Source organism: Podarcis liolepis, assembly GCF_965112155.1.
Source record: "Podarcis liolepis genome assembly, chromosome: 2".
NCBI lineage: Eukaryota > Metazoa > Chordata > Lepidosauria > Squamata > Lacertidae > Podarcis > Podarcis liolepis.
The window spans coordinates 43429101-43444107 of NC_139555.1; the positions used below are offsets into that span (position 1 = coordinate 43429101).

Sequence of the window (15007 nt, forward strand, 5' to 3'; positions counted from 1 at the left end):
AACTACCCTAGGAATGCTCAAACAGCAGTGAACTGGTGCCTCTCTTTACCAATATTCTCAGGGGTTCAACTGCATGGATATTTGATATACAATATGTTGTGAGACACTCTCAAACGGGAGACTTGCAGGTGGAGACTTGCAAGTAGCCTCTATCGGTCCAAGCAATGATTTCCTTGTTTTGTGAAGAGATGATTTAAGATGAGGAGCAAGACTGGAAACAGAGGACCGAGTCAGACCATTGGGTAGCGGGGGTTCATCCTGCTCAGTACTGTCTACACTGGCTGGCAGGAGTTCTCTGGGGTTTCTCCTACCTGGAAATGCCACAGACTGAACCAGAGGCCTTCTGGATGCAAGGCAGATGCTCTACCACTGAACTATGGCTCTTCCCCAGGCAAAAAAAAAAAGGGGGGGTGGAAAATCAGAGCAGAATTAAAACCTTTAGCAGTGTGCTGAACAGCCTTGCCTTTCTTCCTCTCCAAGTGCCAAAATGAGAGGGTTTCATCAAGCCAAGCCAACTTCTGTCTGCTGCTGGAAATTCCCTCATATTCTGCTATCCCCAAAGATGTTTTACAGCTCCTCGTTTGACTCACCTTTGCCAAGAGAGACAGCACTGTGAAGAGACATTCACGGGGGGGGGGGGGGGGAATATACCATTCAATCACTGCTGAAAGCAGAAAGCAACCACAGGAAATTGGTCCGGGAGGGAGGGCCTTATGGACAATAAATTTGGGGAGAGGCAGAAAAGAGAGGAGGATGGAGCGATTACTAACAGGTTCTTTATCTGATCATCCATTCCCCCTTCATCCATCCATCTGTTCATCCTTCATCTCTTCCCCCCATCCCCCCCTTTCCACGTCTGTATCTGTCAATCTCTTCTCACTCGCCTTTTGCTAATCGTTCTGTGTCTACACACACACACACACAGAGCCCCTTCTCGATCCATCTTATTTCCCAATGGTAAATAAATAAATAAATAAATAAATCTTTCCCCAGCCTGTTTATTTCCCAACTGAGGGAAGAGCTCCCAGCATCCTATCATAATAAGGCTGGACCTGTTCACCTCCCTCCACCTTCCACCCCTTCGGAAGAATTTGAAATCTAACTGGGTTTGCAGCAATCATCAATCTAACCATTCTGCTTTTTCCACCATACTGGTTTTGGGAAATAATGCTAGTTTAAAAGAATCTCCTGTCCTTCTGAAATAGGAGGCAGCCTTAGACCAGAAAGCTATTGGCAGGGAAAGATGTGAATAGCCAACACTCGTGGAGAATGGTTGAGGGGTGGGGGGTGGGGGGTGGGATGGTTATATGATTGTGGATGCAGTAATTTAAGAATATCAGGTACATTTCTTCTCGATTATCTCCCTCCCTGAATTCTTTGCTGGCTCTTTCCTTCACATGGGTCAGTGGGAATCGGGGAGACATTATACAAGGTGCCCATTGATTCAGAGAACATCCTGACTAGAGGGAGCAGAATGAGATCAGGGCCCCCGGTGCCACAGAATCGGACACCCAGACAAATTCCCATCTGGGGACCCACCAGCCGCCCCGAAGGTGGGCTGCTTCCAGAAGGGCCTGGCCTGAGGTGAAGTAAGGGGCACATCAGCCCGCCCCCAGAGCGAGATGCTCGTCGGCTGCGGGGGCGGGGTGGGCATCGAGGGGGGTGGATGGCAAAGCCCAAGAGCCATCGCAGCAAGCCAATGCGCCCCCCCCCTGCCTGATTAACCATTCCGCCTGCATCCTCCTCCCATCTTGAAACTGTACGTGGGAAAAAGGATATGCGCGCGCGCGCACGTGTGTGTATGTGTGTCCGCCACCTCCTCCTCCGCCTCCTATAAAGCGTGTCTGTTACATAAAGACACGTATCAGGGAAATTTGGAGGAGGGGAAAAACATTACAGGGGACGGCAAAGGGGCAGCTACTACCACGAACCTGTCCTGGTTCCGGCTCCCCCCCCCCTCCTGCAGCAAAATTGACCGGAGTGGAGGGGTGGGGAGGCAAGGATAAGAACAGAGACAAGATCTGGAGAAAAAGCCCTTCCCTCCTCTTTGTGCATTACGGTATTTGGAGGGTAATGGCTCTTTTTCTCAACCCCCCCCCCAACTCCACCCCCGCCACACATATACAAAAGGCGTGCTGTTGTGTGTGTGTGGCGGGGGGAGGAATACCGCAGTAACCGCGACGAGGGGAAGGGAAGGGATGTTGTTGTTTTTTAAAATTTTATTTTTGCAGATGGCTTTGTCTTGAGCAATACGCAGACCCAGCGGAGGACAAGCGGCCGCCTCATCCGTGGGCGGAAAAAGGACCTCCGCATTTGCAGAGCCTGTCCGATCACAAAATCTCCGGAGAAAATGCGGAGGGGGAGAGAGAGAGAGGAGAAGAGGAGGAAATGGTCCCTTCCTCCCAGCCTCGTAGTCCAGTCAGCATCATACCCCCCCTCCCCCGTCCAAGTCTCTGTAGCGCAAAGAAAGCCTGTCTGTGAGAAACGCTAACCAAACATCAGGTCCACCAACATAGACCCAAACCACCGGGGAGCGGGCAGATCTCAAGGCGAGGACAGCTCAGGTTTCCAAACAAATAATAAAAAAAGATTGCACCTCCTACTTCCTCTCACACACCACCACCACCCCAATTTAAAATGAAACCTGTGCCAAAGCCACCAGCACCTCCCGCCTCTCAAATAAAGCCTCGCCATCAGTCCGATTTAGCCAGGTGTCCGAAGCCAGCAAGGGTCATCGATGAGAAACCGGGGGGTGGGGGTGGAGATAGGCAAGGCTCGCCAGCCCAGTCCCCCCCCCCCCAGCCACCAGCACGCCAACCCCACGCGCAATCCCCTGAGAAGACAAGCCTCGTCTTTACCTTCTGCGATCCAGCCCCGTCGGGTTCCTCCATTCAGGGATCCCTAATCCATCCCGCCGCCAGGACGGCAGGGCTTGAGCCCCCTCAGGTATTCGGAAACACGAGGCGATCGGATGCGTGATGCGCGATCTCGATCTTCTTCCGATTGCTCCCCCTTGGGGCGTCGATTTCAGAGAAACGTGGAAAGGGGGGCGCGCGCACACACACCCCACACTCACACATACACACACACAAAAACCACGACGCGTCCTGATCTCGGATTGTTTTGCCCCTGGAGGGACGGCGAGTTAAAGAGCAGGGACAAGGGAGAGAGATGGGGCGTTCTGTTATAAATCAAGCGCCGTCCCTTTTTGTTGGCTTTTTTTTTGGTGGGGTTTAATTTTTTTTTTGTTTGCAGCCGCCCCCTCCCAAAATAGCAGAAGGGAGGGGGGAGGAGGAGGAGGAGGGAGGCAGGCAGAGAAGGGGCCAAATCAAAGCCCTCCTTCACCCGATGAGATGTCACTGGCGGACGCCTCCAGCCGGCGAACCGCCTCGCCTAGCAATGCGAAAGGAAGTCTTAAAATATATCCATCCGTGGAAAGCAGTCCGGGCATTTTGGAGACGGTGGAGGCAAGCGAAGCGAGAGCCACCCCCACCCCCGATCTCTCTCTCTCTCTCTCTCTCTCTCTCACACACACACACACACACACAGGCGCGCGCGCGCGCTGGCGGCGGGGTGGGGGCTCCGTCTGCCTGCTCGTCGCTCCTCTCCTCTCCTGCGCTTCCCCCGCCTCGGTGCACACAAACAGGCACACGCGCGCTCCCCGCCAACCCCGGGCGGTGAGGGGGGGGGGACTCGGTGCTCCTCAGGAGGTCGGGCCGCCGGGCCTCGCCTTGCGCCCTCGAGCGTCCCAGCGGCCCCCGGTGCCTCTCGGCGGCGTGAGGGCTTCGGCTGCCTCGCCTGCCGCCGGATTCCCCTTCGCCAAAGGAACCGTTCGCTTTCCTCTGGCTGGGGCGCCCCCTCCCGGCAGACTCGCTCGCCAAAGGAAGGTGAAGGCGCGCAGAGGCGCTCCGCGGCGGCGGCGGCGAGCCCCCTTCCTTAGTCCGGCGCCCTCGGCTAGATGCTGGGCCTCAGAGCCAGGAGCCTCCAGCGAGAATGCTCCGGGGGTGGCGGGAGAAGCTTGCTACTTTGCGCACGCGGCGGCGGCGGCGGCGGCGGCGGGCCAGCCAGTTTCACTCCGAGCTGGGGAAGGCAGGAACGGAAAAGCGGAGCGGGTTCCAGAAGGGACGGATACACCTGGGAGGCCGAGGGGAGGTGCACACGCACGCATCCGCACAGGGAGGAAAATCTGGAGCGGAACCGAGGAGGGGGGATTCAGAGGAGAAGGAGAGATCTTGAGGAGATCCGGCCGGGAATGGCGCGGCGCGGCGGGGAGGGGAGGAAGCCCGGAGAACAGGGCAAAGAGATGGGGGAGCGGAGGGAAGGTCCGCTGCAGGGATGAGGAGGGATAAGCCCAGCCAGGCCAAAAACGTGGCACTAGAGAGGTATGGAAGCGGGAAGTGAACGGGGGAAGGAGGGGAGAGGGAAGTGGACTTCCACCTCGCGCCGCCGGCGAAGGGACCGTGGCTCAGGTCAGGTGTGAAGCGGGAGAGCCAGAGTGGGCTGGCACCATGACACTGGACTTTCAGGATTTAAAGGGGGGGCGGGGAAAAGAGAGAGACGGACTTTATCTTTAGGACTGGAGCCAGCCAGGTGAATGCTAACTTCTAGCAAATCATAAGAACTGGATTTACCCTGGCTAGACTTAGAGGACACTCAGGCAAATGTGCTTGGAGGGGAAGGTGGCAGGTTCAAAATATGGTCTGGGCTTGTTCCTTTACCTGGCTGAAACACCCAAGTGGGTAACAAGAGAATGAAAGGCCTGTTCCCGATTCACAAGCTGTGGGACTCTGAGTGAGAGGCAGGGACAAAGGAAAACCCTCTCCGAATTGCTTTGTGCTGCAGTATTGCATGGCAGCTAGTGGAGGGTTGGTGATTATTGTGCCTGCTTGTCAGCAGAACAGGAGCACTGACAGACCAAAGGAAGAATTCCATGTTCCACACTTCTCTCCATGAACCGAAAGGTGTTTGGCCTAAAGCTAGACTCACAGCTTCTTAATTTCTGCACACAGGTATCACCACTGCAGAAACCTGTGGCTTAGCTTACCATTTTTTAAGACATAATAGTTTTGGTGGTTGCTTGCATGTTTCGGAGGTCCATCCCTGATAGTCTCTCTAGATCTTGTTGGATTTCATTTCCTGTCATTCCGGACTGTTGTCCATGCTTACTGGGGTTTACTGAAACTCGCATTAAACAATGCTTGTGGGGGCACTGGCTCCTCAAACCTTAAGTCCTCTGGACAGAAATGGGAAGGTGCTATGTATCTCACAGCATGCAGAGAGTCCCAGAGTTCAATCCCTGGCATATTCAGTGCCATTTTGTATACATTGTTGATGCCAAGTGACAAACAAGATGCTCCCAGGAGCTCTCTGAGAAAGGTGAAGTTATTAACCTCTGAGTGTGAAGTGAGTGTCTTACCTGCCCTTTTATAAATTGCCTCTCTCAAGATAAAGCACAGATTTGAGAAACACGTAACTAGTAATTTTTGTGGGGAAATATGCTGCAGTCCAATTGATAGGCAGGAGCTATTGTATCTGCCATAAAAAGGTAAAGGTACCCCCAGTAGCAATTGCATAGCTATCCCAGTTCTGCTTCCAGGGCTACTTAAACTGGCAATGCTGAGGAGTGAGTCTGCATCTGAGGCACATGCTCAGTAAGACTGGGCATGTCTTACTTGCCATTTACTCCAGGAAAATGCCTCGAGTCATTTTGGCTGGAGCAAATGCCATGGTGGTGGGAGCAGCAACATCAGAAGAGGTGTGACTCACCAGATGTTGTTGGACTAGAACTCCCATCATCCCTGACCACTGCCCATGCTGTCTGGGGTTGATAGGAGTTGAGAGTCCAACGCCATCTAGAGGGCCACAGGCTCCCCAACCCTGTATTAGAAAACAAAGCCACCACACTATGCCTATATATGTGGAAAGAAGTCTCACTGTGTATGTTCCCAGGTGTATCTCCGCAGGGCTGCGGAATTAGAAGCAAGGAAGTGAAAAGGGCAAGGTAGTTTCCAAGGGCTAAGCGCCATCTCACATAAATGAGTTGTAAGAAATATTGTTATTTGTAACTAGAAGATGACAAAATAGGGAGAATTTTAAAATCAACACCACTATCCATCTCCCTGTCTTGGATAGTGCGACTCATTATCTCTCTTTTCCCCCCTCCACCAATATTGTTTTGAGGCATTTTACTTGTGTTTCTAATCAGGGCTTATCTGCTTTAGAAGTCTCAGCAAACCTCTACAAAGAAGTGGCATATGGAAGCTGAATCTGGTTTTCTGAGGCAGCTCTTTGTGTTTGTAAAACCCATTTAACCCTGCCCACATGCACTTGTCACACACACACACACACACACACACACAGAGGCACAAAATCCTTCTTTAAATGTTCCATCCAATAGCACGAATAAATGAAAGATCAGACAGCCCATCTCTCTTACATGCTTTCCAAAACTAAAATGTCTGAAAACATTTATTATCTCCACTTTAAGACTACAGTCCCATGCACATTTACTTGGGAGTATGTCTAATTGAACTCACTATGATTTGCTTCTGAGTAAACATGCACAGGACTGGGGCTGCCTGTAATTCCCTTGCCAACCTAAATGATTCCAGGTTTTTTTATCATCGTTGTTCATTCCCACCAAGAGAAAACCAGACCATTTTTTCCCTCCTGCTTGCTGGAGGCAAAGTCCTTTTCTCTCTATGGTCCAGTGCTTACAAATCCGGTCCAGGTTTTCCACTAAACCAATCCCTTTTTGTGTCATTTGGATTCACCTTTTCAAGCTTTTCTCTGCTGCCACAAGGGTTAGAAATTCATTTTGTTTAAAAAATGAATCCGAGATGCTCACATAATACACTTTGTCCTCCAAAGATCTGGGCTAAGTCATGGTTATGTAGTCTTGGGAATCAATTCTTCTATGCTAGTATTTCCCAGAATAAATACCAGGTTTGCTAAAAGAAGATGCAACACATCTGTAGTATAATCTGGAGAAGGAAAGGAGAATGCACAACAGCTGTATGTGCCATTACCTGGAAGCCCCAGCAAATCCAGCTACTGCTTTGGCCAAGGAGGGAGCTATTGTAACATGTGCCACCGGTTTCAACTTACCCCTTTCCAAGATGTAGTTGGTGGCAGTGGAATCCAGATGTTACTTTTGTAGCCTTGTAAGGTTTCTGCTGAGGGAACACTGTTGCAGCGTCTTCTGTAGTGGGAAGAAGGGACAGGAGCTTTATTGACAATCTACCCTGATCCTCAAAGGCTTTCCTATTTTGCAGATCGACAGGCAGAGTGCATTGATGATTAAGGCCAATGTGAGTAAATATGCCACAGCCTTTGAAGGGAATAAGTTATTGGCAGTACATGTTGGCTGTGTGGTATCACTTTGCAGGCTATTGCAGTGGCTCAGCCAAGCAGATCACTCCTTAGAGATGACAGTGGTCCACTCAGAGAGGAGCAGGAGTGTTTTGTCAACCCTGGATTGCAAAACATGAGGCCTCTCTAACCCTTGTCACACACCCATTCTCGGAATAATTCCTCCCTCCTCTCTGTCTCTTTCCCACCCCCCCCCTACATGCCTCTCTCCAGCTTCTAGAATTCTCTTTGGCTTTTGGGACAGTCTCTTCACACACATCCCTCAATCTAGGGCAGGAGTGGAGAAACATTCTGAGACCACAGGTCACATTCCCTTATTGCATGTTTATGGTAGGTGGAACCAGAGGTCTTCAAGGTCTTCTGCTGGTGCAATGGGGATTTTTGTCCCTTCCTCTCATGCCCTTCTCCAGTTGGCTGGTGTGTGTGTGTCAGGGGGGAAACCCCAGAAGAGCATGTGGGGGGGGGGAAGAGGGGAGATCATTTTGTCTGGCAAGCTGAAATGCTTGTGCTGACTAGACAGTCTCCTGAGTACTATGTTGAATTCCTCCCAGAGGCAAAAGTGGGCAGAACAATAGATGGAGCTCTTGCCTTTGTAGGGTAGGCTAAATTCTGGGCCTGCGAGTCAGAGGTCTCTACAGCTGGGCAAGCAAGAGGCAAATGGTTCAAAAGCACATCCCAGTTAGACCAAAAGCACTCAAGGGGGAATTAGAGGAGGACGAGCTAGAGAGGCCTGGAGGACTATTTGGCCCCTAAGTCTGAGGTTCCCCACCCTTCCTAGGGGTGGGCTGCCTCTACAGATGCATCGTGCATGACCTCCACCTTTCTGTCACAGCTGTTACCACTCAAGTTACTCAAAGAATGTTGTTACAAAAGAACATGTTGGATGGAGTTCAATGTTGTGTTCTTCCAGTCTTTCCATCTGCACAAACATCTCTGCTTGCCAGATAGAATGATCCTATCTCTCTGCTCTCCCCATGTGTTCTCCCCCAGAGCCAATGTTGTGGGGGATGCCTGGGAAAGAAAAGAGGGGGAAGGGAAAGCCCTGTTTCCCAAGCGGAAGTCCTTGTGCAAGGCATCCGCTGATGGGGCTCATTAGGAGAATCTTGCCCAATTTTTTTAAGAATAATGCCAAAGGGTTGGGTGAGTTTGTGTCCTCCTTGGTTTTTAAACAAATATTTGGATTTCTCAACACTTCTACATTCATTTCTCAAACTAAGTATCCTTCTGTTGATTGGTTTCTGCCCTTGCCTGCTGAACTTGAGCTTCTACCAAAGGGCCAAGCTGCTCTTCTGCCAAGTCCATGTTGTTGAACAACCCTCTAAACAAGTCTTCCAGCAATGTAAAGCAGATGGATTAAATGAACATTTTGATTATTTATTTAAGGCATTTATATAACACTTAATCATTAGCATTTCTAAGCAGTGTACATAAACCATGTGGAGAATAAAGCAGCAGAAATTCATCACAAAATCAAACTAAAAGCTGAAAACAAGCAAATATGCACATTAATTTTTTCCTTCACCAAATACCTTCAATGCCAGGAACAGCATTCCATAGTGTTGCTCAAGTGTTGCTTAAGCTGGGTTGGTTTTGCAGATCATTATCCCACTGTTTTCTCATGGACTTTTAAGAGGGCTCTTGGGGTTCATACATGTTCATTAACACTTTATTCATCCTTGAGGGGATGCAAGTGGCACTGGGGTCTAAACCACTGAGCCTCTTGGACCTGCTGATTGGAAGGTTGGCAGTTCAATTTCACATGACGGGGTGAGATCCCATTGCTTTGTTCCAGCTTCTGCCAACCTAGCGTTCAAAAGCACACCAGTGCAAGCAGATAAATAGGTCCCACCTCGGAGGGAAGGTAAATGACGTTTCCTTGCGCTCTGGCTTCTGTCATGGTGTTCCATTGCGCCAGAAGTGGTTTAGTCATGCTGGCCACACGACCCAGAAAGCTGTCTGTGGACAAATGCTGACTCCCTCGGCCTGAAGCAAGATGAGCGCCACACCCCATAGTCCCTTTGACTGGACTTAACCATACAGGGGCCCTTTACCTTTATACCTTTCATTAATCCTGGAATACAATACTAGTTTTCCATAAGCCACACCTTTGCTTAGCCTTTCCTTAACCTTTCCAATCAAGTATCAAACACTTAGTGCAGGTTCCTCAGTGCAATTTGAATTATCAAACATGGATCAGAGTAAAGTTTAAAATGGTTAACTGGTGGGGCAAGTTTTAATTTGCAGAATGTGAGTTGAGAGCACGGGGGGGTTGGGAAGGGGAGCACAGACGTTATGCTATTTTGATTCTGGTGTCTTAGCTCAACTTATAAAGAAAAAATAAGAGTCTCTTGGCTAACAAATTTATTAAGGTATGATTTATTATGGTAATAAAACAGCCTGGATTGCAACCAGAGCATAGGTGGTGGAAATCTTGTTCTGAGACTGACCGAACACTGGTTAGAGCTCGTAATTGCACCATCATGTGACAGTGAGGATAGCAAAGAAGACATACTTTGTTGCATCCTTGAGGGTGCTCTGGAGGTGGTTGTCCCTGGAAGACACGCCACTGGACCCTTGAAGGCGCACTATGACACATATTTGTGTAAGAATTTGAAGGTACAATGGCTCACCTTTGGAGCAAGCTTGACACCATGGCTTTGGCAGCTCCTAGCAAGGCATGCAATATCACATCTTTCCTTGTTATGTAGGATTGGTTTATGTGACCTGATATCATCAGAAGATGCTTGCAGTAAATGTGCTCTATTATTTGCTCTCCTGATAACTGTCCCTCCTGACTAATTGAATGTAGCCAGCAGGGTATGGTCAGTTTACCCTGGAGGGAGGTGATCCAGCTATGTGAATCTATCAGTCTGATCTACTGACTGGTGATTTATTTTGTCTTTGTTCTATGACTGTAATTTTATTGTTGATCTGATACTGTTCACTGCCATGACAATTTATTTTCTTAATCTTGAGGGTGCATAGAATGATTTTATTTTTTTGCAAATAAAAATACATAAATAAATGTAAGCTTGTTCCATGATCTGCATGTTAGCCTCCTGGTTGTTTTTTGCTGCAGCGAACTCACATGGCTACCCCTCTGGAAATGTAAAGGGTGGGGAACATAAACGATGACCTTTCCTTCTCACAATCTTTGTTTATTCAATTGTTACCTCTCTCATGCTTCCGTCAATATCTCAAAAACATCTGTATTGAGGTTTTTTGGTAATATGCACATTTATTTAAATTCGATCAATTAATTAACTGATGGGCTAAAGGACTGATTATTGTAATGAACTAACAGTTCTCTAACAGGCTGACAGCCCTAATTATAAGTCTTAAAACACTGGAAAGTATTGATGTGGCACAGTGGCCTGCCTTAGAAATGTGGAGACTGAAAGGGTGCTGGTAAGAGATCCAGAGGTGGCTACTACAGAGCAACATTCTGGAAATTTGGGGAGAGAACATTCAGGTAGGAAGTGAGCAAATGCACCACGTGAGATATGGTCTTATGAGACTAGAGCAATTCTTGCGTAAGGGTGAAGGGCCAAACAGAAAGGGGGTCTCAGAAAAAGGGTGTGAATCTAATAGCCAAGATTATCTTATGAACCTATGGAAGACCTGATGAGCACTATTTTTACATTCTTAATCTGAATGTTCGTTATGTGTGAACATTGCCTCCATTTTTATTTCCTTGGTGTTAACACCAGGGGCTGGATTCAATTAAGTCCCTGTGCAAGCAGAATGAGTTCCACAAGTGCAATGGAACTCCTCCTCCCACCCATGCCCCCCGCCCCACCAATCTGCTCTGGAAGGTGGGTGGAAATCCAAGCAGAGGAAAGAGGAATGGTAATTTCTGTTTTACTCATGGAAGTTGTTCCAGGCCTGCAATGATGCAATGATTTAGCTGGCTACAACATCAGATTTTCATAGTTGTTGAACCAAATAGAAAAGTGTCATAATTACATAATCCCCACCTGAAAAAAGGGAACTTGTGGACAGGAGGAGGAGGAAGATGGTGAATTGGAGCTCTCTACTTTCTCATCTGAGGCCAAAGGGGTTGGGCAAAGCACATGGCCCCTGAAATATGGCCGGGGGGACCCGCCATGTGTGACTTCAGTAACAGAATCAACTAGGACAGAAAGCAAAGATCTACTACTGTAATTAACTTAGATTAATCATCTGAAGAAATATATTACAGTGTATCACAGCCTTGCTCTTTGCCATTGCCGTTGCTGAGACCTGGCCAGTATAATTGTGACTTGAAAAGCTTGTTTGTTGGCTACCAGGGGTGCCAACTTGAATAAAATATTGGGGGGACTCAGGTAAGCCCCACCCGCGTAGTCAATCAGAAGATATAGCATGCATGCACTATTTGAATTGCCATGCCCATTAATGGGGGTGGGGGGGGAGCCCCAAATAATAATCTAAAAAGTTTTAAAACATTCTAAGAAGAGCTAAAAACTTGATCTCAACCAGTGACCTCAAGGTTGCCAGGAACAGTGTCTTTCAGCCATCTAATGCCTGAATAAACAGAAATGTTTTTAAATTCCTCCTGAAAGTTAATAATGAGGGATACATACACACCCCACTAGGGAGAGCATTCTACAAATGGGGAACTGCCACTGAAAAGTGAGTCATAGCCAACCAGGGCAGCCTCCAATGGCAGTGCCACCAACAAGGCCTCACCCGCTGATCACAGGGTTCAAGATGATTCATACTGGGGAAAACACTCTTACCAGTCTTGAGTGCTCATGAAGTTGATGGAGGCAGAGGAGAGGGCCAAAACTACAGGCAAAAGTGATTGTATTCCCAGTTGGGGTTTCTCCTGCATTGTGGTACAGAAAGCTGTACAGGATATAAGTTACGTAGCAGGAACTCTCGGGTATAGATGGAGCTGTTTATGTTGGGTGGGTGACTGCCTCCCTATGAGCACGTAGAATCCCTCCAGGACTGGAAAAGCAATTCCTCTTTGGATGGAGTCCCAGGGGGTGTGCTGACATGATGGAGTATTGAGTTTTTAATTGAGTATTCAGTTAACCAGTTAATCGGTGGTGGTGGCAACAACAGCAACTTGAACCAATTTCTGGAGAGGCAGGCATATTGGTCTGTTGCAAAAAAATAAAATAAAAAAACATTCTGGTGACACCTAAAAGACTAACAATTTTATTATGGCACAAGCTTTAATGGATGAGAGTCCACTTCATCAGCTGTATCTGATGTAGTGGACTCTAGTCCACTAAATTGCATGTCATCATAAAACTCTTATTTGTTCAGGGCAGATTTCAGCATGGCGCTATGGCAATCGTTCTGTCAGTGCAAACATTTTAGCTTGCCAGAAGATTCAATCCTCCTCCCCACTGTGTGTGGTTCTGGGTGTTCTCCCAACCCCACCCCAGAGCCAATTTGGGGGGCACGGGCAGGGCGGGACAGAGAAGAGCAAGCCTTGTTGTGTGAGTGGAAGTCCTTGCGCAAGCTTGTGCTAGTGGGAATTGTTAGTAGAATCCCACCTGAAGCAAACCCTCCAAGTGTCCCTATTTTCCAAGGAGGTACCTGATTTAGAAGGATGTGGGTGGCGCTGTGGTCTAAACCACAGAGCCTAGGGCTTGCTGATTGGAAGGTCAGCGCTTCGAATCCCCACAATGGGGTGAGCTCCCGTTGCTCGGTCCCAGCTCCTGCCAACCTAGCAGTTCGAAAGCATGTAGATAAATAGGTACCGCTCCGGTGGGAAGGTAAATGGCATTTCCGTGTGCTGCTCTGGTTCACCATTAGCGGCTTAGTCATGCTGCCCACATGACCCGGAAGCTGTATGCAGACAAACGCCGGTAAAGCGAGATGAGCGCCACAACCCCAGAGTCATTTGCGACTGGACTTAAAAGTCAGGGGTCCCTTTACCTTTACCTTACCTGATTTAGAGAAGCAATCAGAATTTCTGATTTGATCCCAGAATGTCCCACTTTTCCTTGTGACGCCCCTATTTTCATTGGAGAAATATTGGAGGGTATGGAGTTATCTGAACCCCGAGCCATCTGATGGGAATCCTGTAAAGAGAATGGTTTTTTTTAAAAAAAGTTTAATGTTTTATTATGTTTTGATATATTTTGGAAGCTGCCCAGAGTGGCTGGGGCAACTCAGTAAGTTGTGTGAGGTATAAATAGTAAAATTATCATTATGGAATGGGACGTCACCATTTTCATAGAAAAAATGTTGGAGGGTATGCTGAAGGTGCCACAAAATACTCTTTGTTGAGTTTGAACCAATTGACAGTGGTCATGGGAGCAGTAACTCAGCTCTATGGAGGGACTTTGCACACACCCCTCTTAAGCGTTGAGGGTGTCGTATCTATTTTGAATCGGCACTATGAATATGGCTGCAGAACTGCATTTATGAGAATATTATGCCAATGCCCTGCATTCTGTCTCTTGCTGTTTGACTTGTACTGCTGTTCTGCTAGTTTATAAGTCTGTCTGCAGCAGCTTATTTAGAGGATAGATTTGCTTGAAAGAGGTCAGGTGCATAAAAGCTAAAGTAAAAGCATTCAGCCCAAAACTACATTCTCTAACGCACTGTTCCAAGAGTGGATTTCAGTCAGGCTGATCACATATTTACGTATTGCCAGTGACTGATGGACTTATCACACCACTATACATTAACTAGGTCCTTTAACAAGGAAATAAGTTTGGCATAACCAACTGATCAGGACCTTTATGTCCATATGGGTCCAGGGAACAGATATTTCTTTCTAGAAGAATAATCAGGTACTGTAACTCTAATTCCAGTTTTGTCTTAGTATGTGGTATTTAACAGCTTGTACCGAGATGCTGTAATCCTATGTGCACTTACTTTGAAGTAATTTGCACTGAAATTAACAATGTTTGCTTCAAAGTAAGCATGGATAGGATCAAGATGGCTAGTCAAGAACTAGGTAGCCCTCTGTGCGCCATTAATTTATGGCACATAAGCCACTTTACCTCCCTCCCCCCTTCTTTCTAAATAAAGCTTAATTTTGTTCAACAGGGTGTTTTTCCTATCCTACAGAAACATCGATACCCACAAAAGCTGCGGGGAACTATGTTGGTTCTGAGCATCAGTGGGGGGGTTAACAGTATAGTTGGGATTCCACAAGAGCTGAACATGAGAGTCTGCATAACTCTTCATCACATTTACTCTTGACTGTTGTTGGAACCCCAGGATGCCTTTTCCATCTGGTTTTTAATGGTTAAGAATGGACAAAATGGTTATCTAGTGTGAAAAGGCACCATGGAGAAGTCCTATCAGTTTGCATGTGACGCACAAAGAGCAGACTCTGGTACCTTAACCCAGGCTTCCTCCTCCTCCTCCTCCTCCTCCTCCTCCTCCTCCAGTGGTCATCTTCTGTTGCAAACCTGCACTGGAATGCACAAGCCTCTCCCTGAATCTCACCCAAGCACTTCATCAATGATAACGAACCCTCTAAAAATCGATGATAAAATGGGCACACTGACCCTCCACCTGCCTCAGCAAAAATGTGGGCTTTGCAACATTCCTTATTAGAATGCAAACTGAGCAATTCGCTTGTTCCCGCTCCCTCCCCAACACATGCATAAAAATGCTTATTTCTTAAAAAATAATAATCCATTAATAGGCTTACAATGAC

General features: G+C 47.8%; 1 protein-coding gene across 9 annotated transcripts in view; it reads right to left on the reverse strand.

The window, feature by feature from the left end:
• ADGRL1 (adhesion G protein-coupled receptor L1) overlaps positions 1 to 7632 on the reverse strand; it is a 138824-nt gene extending 131192 nt beyond the window's left edge. For 4 of the 9 annotated variants that reach the window (XM_083490773.1, XM_083490770.1, XM_083490769.1 and 1 more), the window contains exon 1: positions 7108 to 7630. The gene's annotated coding sequence lies outside the window, so the exon portion shown is untranslated. Of the gene's footprint in view, positions 1 to 2858; positions 4420 to 7107 lie in introns of those variants that run through there. The other 5 variants (XM_083490772.1, XM_083490771.1, XM_083490766.1 and 2 more) reach the window with 3 other exon arrangements.
• Positions 7633 to 15007: the final 7375 nt, after the last annotated feature.